The 7,332-nt window shown below is 38.8% G+C and overlaps 1 pseudogene across 1 annotated transcript; it reads right to left on the bottom strand.

Annotated features, from left to right (window-relative positions):
- Positions 1-111: 111 nt before the first annotated feature.
- On the bottom strand, positions 112-5,640 carry LOC149104929 (RAD52 motif-containing protein 1-like; annotated as a pseudogene). Its single transcript, XR_016201410.1, has 6 exons — positions 5,473-5,640; positions 5,289-5,367; positions 3,880-4,022; positions 3,165-3,287; positions 2,583-2,733; positions 112-1,385 (listed from the first exon to the last, which is right to left on the bottom strand). The product of XR_016201410.1 is annotated as an RAD52 motif-containing protein 1-like (transcript).
- Positions 5,641-7,332: the final 1,692 nt, after the last annotated feature.

Raw genomic sequence — 7,332 nt, 5'->3', positions numbered from 1 at the left:
ATGGGAGTCCCCTCCCCCCCCCCCCCCCCGGGAGGTTTGGATTTCCCTAAGCATAGCCAGGTCTAGAGACAGATTTACAATGATAATTGTTTTGACCAAAAACACAGCAAAATTATCCTGAGTGTCCATTTAATTGTTGATTTAAACCTCCGGTTGCGACTGCCTCTCATAAGCGACCACCTCTCCTCGGCGACCAGCTTTCCAAAATACCAAAAGTTTCCCCATCAAATCACTATATTTGGAACCTCTTGTAAGTGAGCACCTCTCGTAAGCGACCGCGACCACTTTCGGAGCAAAAAGTCTGAAATTTTCTTTCATTTTTAACCTCCCGTAAGGGACTTCTTGACAGATAATAGAGCAAAAATTGGATAATAAGGTGTTGTCACATTATTGCATTCCTGGAAAGTGCCAGATTTTTCCTCAAAATTGATTTTTCACATGAATAAAACATTGAATAACATTATGGCTACTGTTGCCTGGGAACAGTAGCCACGAAAATTTAAAGAAAAAAATGCATGTTCACTGTACTCTATCAGTCTGTATTCTATCAGTCTTAAAAAAGACAACCTAAATGTAAAATTTTGACCCAATATGGTCTAAAAAAAAAAAACAATTTTCAAAAGAAGATGGAAGAAGATTATAGTAATAGTGATGCATGAAAAGTGCATTGTGAAGGACAACAAGATCAGTTAATTTAACAATCTCTAATTCCTTAAAAAGAGGCTCAGAGTGTTCATCTGGTTTCAAGAAAGTTATAATATGTATAGCCCTCTTTTGAACAATTACTTAAGGTTTAAGAGTAGAATTGTAAGTATTGCCCCAAATTGATAAATCATAGGTGAGGAAGGGGTAAATAAGTGAATAATATAATAAAATATTAATGTAATATTTTATTCCTGTTTACATAATGTCTAATTTTAGATAATACTCCAATACCTCTTGAAACTTTCTTGCTCAATTTGTGTAAGTATGGTTTCCAGTTCAAATTGGAAGAAAAAATAGGAGATCTGAATCACTGAAAGGCATTTCTTCAATATGGTTTACATGAACTGTTCCTTCCTCTCCAGGTTCATTAAGTGCAATTTTAGCTTTCAACACCATTACAAGTGAAGAGTTACTTGTATTCTGAAGTCCTAATGGTGTATTGTGTTTCTCATCTGAATCACTGACAGGCATTTCTTCAATATGGTCTACATGAACTGTTCCATCCTCTGCAGGTTCATCAAAACTGCAATCAGGCATGTCTTGTTGGTTTATCTGTACTCCAACTTTGCCATTGTCCAAAGATATAATAATCACTCTTCTAAATGCATTTTCATATGCATGTCTGTGGGCCAGTTTCTTGGCATATCCAAGCAATTCAAGTCTTTTGGTGGGGTCTTTTTCTGTGAACCATAAAATTTACCAGGAATTTGAAAGTTGAAAAGTCAGATATATAATCTTAATTTCCTCAAAAAGTTTCCAAAAGAAACCTACTGGCCCTGGGCTATCGGACATGAATTTCTTTCCACACGGAAGGTAAGTAAGGTAAGGTAAGTCTGCATACAAGCCAAGTGGCCCACCAGGCCGGAGCTTTATCCCTGTTTCTGTGGCATGAAGCAACTAGGAGTATTTCTACTCCCCCCTGGATGGGGTGCTAGTCCATTGCAGGGTTACCCCCAGCATTAAGTTTGCCGGTACCCATTTTTACACCTGGGTGGAGAGAGGCACTGTGAGAGTAAACTGTCTTGCCTAAGAACACAACACAATGTCCCCAGCCAGGGCTCAAACCTGGACTGCTCAATCTGGAGACAAGCGCACTAACCATGAGGCCACCGCACCTCCCACACGGAAGACTCTCACAATTGCTCTATTGACAGATTATGATACCATTGCTTAAGGACGTTCGTGCGAACATTTTCCAGTCAATAGATTTTTTTGAAATTTTTACTGCAGTCAGATAATGAGTTACCTGTGTCAGAAATGCCAAAAAAATCAGGGATCAGCAACTTCATTTCAGAGATGAAGCCTGTGGAAAACTACCGTGATTTTGAAAAATTGGCGCACACAATTCAGTATCGACTACAGGGGGTTTATAGAACTTTAAAAATATCGAAGGTGAGTCAACGGAGGCAAACGATCTCGGACATATTTTGTAAAAGTGGGTCTGTTGCATAAATAATTCCAAATGTTGCCAACCTTTTCACAAAACTTAACCCTTCAAGGGGCATTTGAAACCGCTGCACAGGTAAACAAAGAGCTAAAAAGAACAGAATTTGATGGTGCAGTTTGCAAAAAATCCAAACTTTTAATAGAAAGATTTTCTTCATTTTTTTGCTTAACATAGAAAATCGGTAGAGGAAATGATCTATCAAAGGAAAAATAGGGGTCACTGAACATCCAAGATCATTAAGTCCATAGCAATGGCCATCTGCCATATTATTGTTCATTTTATTACTTAGCGCACACTTGATGCATGATGTGGAGTGTGAATTTTCCTGCGCAGTAAGGATGCACAGAAACAATTCAGGTGAATGTCCTCAAGCCACTGTTTGAATTAAAAATATCAGTGTTGACACTTTAGCCCATCAATCTGGACTAACCTTGCTGTATCGTGTCTTGATCTCCACCATGCCCAGTGCCGTCACAAAAGAATTCACAATCTTTAATCTCCAGTCTAACCACACATCTATACAAAGAATTGTTCTTTTCCTGACTATCACTGTTATCAATTTTATTCTCCAGCCTCTCTAGCTGAAAAAAGTGCAACAGTAAAAACCTGCCAGATGAACAATAATATTTCTATTGCATGTTTCTGTTACATGAAGGGGAGTGGCTCCTCACGTGAAGAGTTACAGTAAGTGCCTGCACTGATAACACATTGTGATGACCCATATTACCCAAATGGGAGTGTTAAGACTTGACTGAGGTTCTCTCAGAAAACCCAAATTCACACAAATTCAGAAATCATACATCAGAATTTTAACATTAACAATGACTTTATTTTACAAATTCAGATAATTGACCTTAGTAGCCAGTAATTAGCAAAGTTATTATGTAGGTAATCTACCCTAAATAAAAGATTTAATGATGTTATTAATTTTACAGCTCAAAGAAAAAAAATAAATAAATAATCAGCACTTCTGAGTTACCATAACAAAATGAAGACAGGAAGATTTCATTACCTGAACAATTTTTGTTGACCATCCATTAAATCCAAAGTAATGATTAGCAAGCACTGTACACTTTGCCATGTACAAAGGGTGTCAAACAACTTCTGTGAACTTTTTCTGTTGAGCAAACTGGACCTGTATAAACAATGCCAACTAATAAATTCTTAAAGCTAACTCAGATAACACCGAACACAGGCAAAAAACTCTGCATCGGACCTAGAGGCCGAATTACCAGCAGAGCACATCCTGGTTTCTGTAGCATTAAGTGCTCAGGAGTATTTTGACACCTCCCTGATGGGACAGTATGTATATCAGAGGGTTTACCCACCCTCACCCCTTATGGCATTAAAATCACCTGTACCTATTTGTACAAGTAGATCTAATCTATGTAGGGGGAATCACTGTGAGAGTTAAGTGTCTTGCTCAAGGATACGACACAATGTCCCTGGCTAGGGCTCAAACGGAAATAACTTGATCTGAAGTCCAGTACACAAGCCCTCTGGCCCGGGTTGTTCGAAATGTGGATAACGCTATCCACCAGATGAATCACTATCCGGTGGATATCGTGGTTGGTTTTGTTAACACTTATCCACTGCATATCAATTTACCTCGTGGATAGCACTATCCACCTTTCAAACAACCTGGGCCTGGCCTCCAAATTATGCAACAGTTGGTGAAGAACATTATTGCCATGAGAACTCTGCCACAAGGGAAAACTAAAACTGACCTTTAAAAATTGGCCTCCTAAAAGTCTCTTTCCATTTATTTTTTCTTTTGCCTTTTTTGCTGCCCTTGCCGAATAAAACTTGACAAAGGCGTATAGAGAACTGTAGTTCAACTCAGAACAATTCACAGTGGACTCCTCAGGAGCTGATGGCAAAAATGATAATTTTCATGTTCTTAGATAATCACTCAGTTAAGTAATAATCAACTTTTTGACTTCAGTTTATTACATGCAGCCTTGATAAGATTCCTTCTCATGCATGGTGGTGAAGTAATCAGATTAAAAATGAATCATCCCAAGTTGGCTTGTTAAGACAGTTTAAAACAAATTCACATGTTGAATGTTTATAGTGGTCAATGCACTTACCTACACCTACAACCCTGGAAAAAACTGTCGAGATAGTATTGTCAATAATTGCATGTGATACTGTGATGTAATCAAACCACACTGTAACTCTGCTTGTCACAACTAGTTTAGACCATGGTTGTAGCTCATTTGGCTAAGGCAAAACACTTAAACTGACAGACTGGTAATGGGTTCTAGCAAAAGCATATCACCTAGACTAGGTGATAGGCTTCTGGTTCTAGCAATGTTATACTTATTATTCTTTAATGGGTTTATCATTTCCATTATTTAGCAGTTGCTGTAAGTCTAAGAGTGAAAACCTAAACATTTTCTGACATTTAAGGTGGCTCTGAAATGCTTCCTTTAACTTTCAAGTATTTATGCTGTCGAAATCACGTAATCAAGTAAGAAAATTAATAAGCTTACTGTATAGGGCCACCCCATTTAATGTCCATGCCTCCCCCCCCCCCCCCCTCCCCTATTGGGGACTTTTGAATTTTACCCTCTCAGAAAAGTAAACTTTTTACTCCCCAATAAGGGAAGACCAAAGTTCAGACACACTCCCCCCCTTCAGAATTTATTAAAAGATCAAAGGTGCCGACACTGTTGCTACCCCAGAAATGGCCTTTAAAGACTCCCCCCCTCCCCCTCTGATTTCCTAGGTCATCAATAGAGGGGATCTGCAGATAAAAAATGGAATGGCCCATAGAATTGTTTCCAATTGGTCAACCTTTTTTTTACAATAACTGTCTAATTTCTCGCACACTGATTGGCTCATTTTTATCATCAATAAGAGTACAGAGAGTCCGCTTTTTACATGTCTGTCCTCTTATTGATGATAAATTGCATCATAACATTGTCAAAGTGGCTGTGGAACCACTCGCCTGCGGCGTGTGGCTCCGCAGTAAACTTTGACAATGTTGTGACGAAATTTATCATCAAAGAGAGGACAGACACATAAAAAACTGACCGCAATTTGTTTAACTATCCAAGTCTTCAGTGTTCACGGTTCTGACGTTAAAAAGAGTTCCTACAATCAGAAAATTAGAACAAGAAAACTAAGTTACCTTCTAAACTATCTGATGAATCGATCACTTGTACTTCATACACCAATCCAAACTGGGAGAATATTTCAAGCAGTTTCACCTGAATCATTGAAAACGACAATACTTATTGTTCAGTTGTACACCATTTTTGTCCATATTATATGTCAAAGTATCTTATTATACACAAAGAAATCCTTATTTGTACCATTTCTTTCTCCAGCCGTCTTGAAATGTTGGTGACATAGAGATTAACTTCATTCTTATGAGGACGAAAAAACTCGATAAGTTCAACTGATGAGTCCGCCATGTTTGTTTTGAACTTCCCGCGCGCTCCCGCGTATCGTCCGACAACTCAGCGGTATTTTAGTTAGAGAAATTGTCTGGTGGTGTATCAATCATATAGTGGTTTTCTGTGTACCGAGGGCTTGAAGGAAAATAATTTTCAAGGTGATTTCTTAGTATTGCATTGCGCATCCCTACTGTGCACGATGTTCGCGTCATTAGCGTCTCAAACTCCCTCAAACGAAGCTCGATAGCAAAATAAATGCTCCTTTTCTCTTAAACGAGCACGGTGACCCCCACTTTTTATTTCATAATTTCAATGAGAACAATATAGTCAATAACTAAGAAAAAAAAATAGCAGAAATCTATGGCTACTTTTTTGGCAAGTGAAATAAATACTATTAAAGATTGAAGCGTAGCCAGGATGAGACATAATTAAAATTAAAATAAAAACGTTCGCTGGCTAAAAAGCTTCAAAAAGAACATGAGCTTTCGGCTGTCAATCTACAGCCCGCGACGGATAAAAATGGAACGCAAAAGGATAAAATGCATGCAAAAAAGGCGAGATAAAGATAATAACAAGAACAAAATCAAAGTAAAAATGTGTAAATTAGGTGACTATTTTTTTTTTTTAAACAATCAAAGAAAGTCAAACTCTGCGTGATATAACACGCTGCATTGGAAAATAATCGAGCTTATTTGTTGCGCACAGAGATTACCAAAAGTCACCTAATTAACCGTATTTGTCAGCATTGTGGCATGAAAACAAACACGGTGACCCCCTCTTTTTACTACGTTTTTAATATCTCCTTGTCCTGTAACAACAGCATACCAAATTTGATCGGAAATCTATGGCGGGTTCTTTTACTAGGGAATCACCTTGAGCGCAAAATGAGCCAGAATTGAAATTTAACCGGGGTTTTAATGTTTTTCAATGTCATTGTTTTGTGGAGTTTAGAGTAGTCAAAGTGAAATATATAGCACCAAAGAACACCAGTGAAAGTCACTCAAGGATACCTCCAGGATCAGACTTTGAGCAGCCGGGCGCCATATTGCGATGGAGGGCTATGTGTACCTTTTACTACTGTATACAGAGTTGCTCATAGTCAATTGTTTCAAGAGAGTATAAAACGCAATATAAGGCCTTACGTCAGGTGAAACCCTAGGGAGACCAGAAACATCATGGCGGAGAACTCTCGAAATTGAGATGAGACAGCCCTTACATGACCAGAAATGTGGAAGGCGGCAAAAGATCGAAAAATGCAACTTCGTTTTCAGGGCCCTCTCTCTTCCTCGAGAAAACCCAAGGGAGGAAGAGAAAGGACCGTGTGAACAAGGTTAGAAAAGTTGCGAGCTTATGCCTCACAAAGGGCTAAGAGGACGAGTGAGTGATTACCCTGTATAGCATTTATAACTGAGGGCTATAACTGAACCAGACAAGAGTTACTCAGCCACCCATAGACTGCGAGGCTCTTCGTGGGAAAGAAAGTAGGAAAGGAAAAAAGGAAGAAGAGCCTGCCCGCATCACTCAGAGCTCAAGAAATCCCGCTGATGCGAAGTTGAGCGAGTTGTCAGAAATCAGTCAATCAGCGCTGGAACACCAAATATATATGGATTGACACATTCGTTGTCCACGCGATCTGTGTCGCGCTAGAAGATATTGGGGTAGGAAATGGCGATGGCTAATGCAAAATAAAATTTGAAAAGGAAGAAAGCATATGCCAGAAAAATTCAAACGACTATTGCAAATGTTTTAAAGCGTCACTGAAAATCTTGTCCACAG

This window comes from Orbicella faveolata, unplaced genomic scaffold (assembly GCF_042242905.1).
Source record: "Orbicella faveolata isolate gen_17 unplaced genomic scaffold, um_ofav_v1 contig_34, whole genome shotgun sequence".
NCBI classification, from domain to species: Eukaryota; Metazoa; Cnidaria; class Anthozoa; order Scleractinia; family Merulinidae; genus Orbicella; species Orbicella faveolata.
Note: the sequence above shows the minus strand (reverse complement) of the source record. Positions and strands in the feature narration are given on the sequence as shown.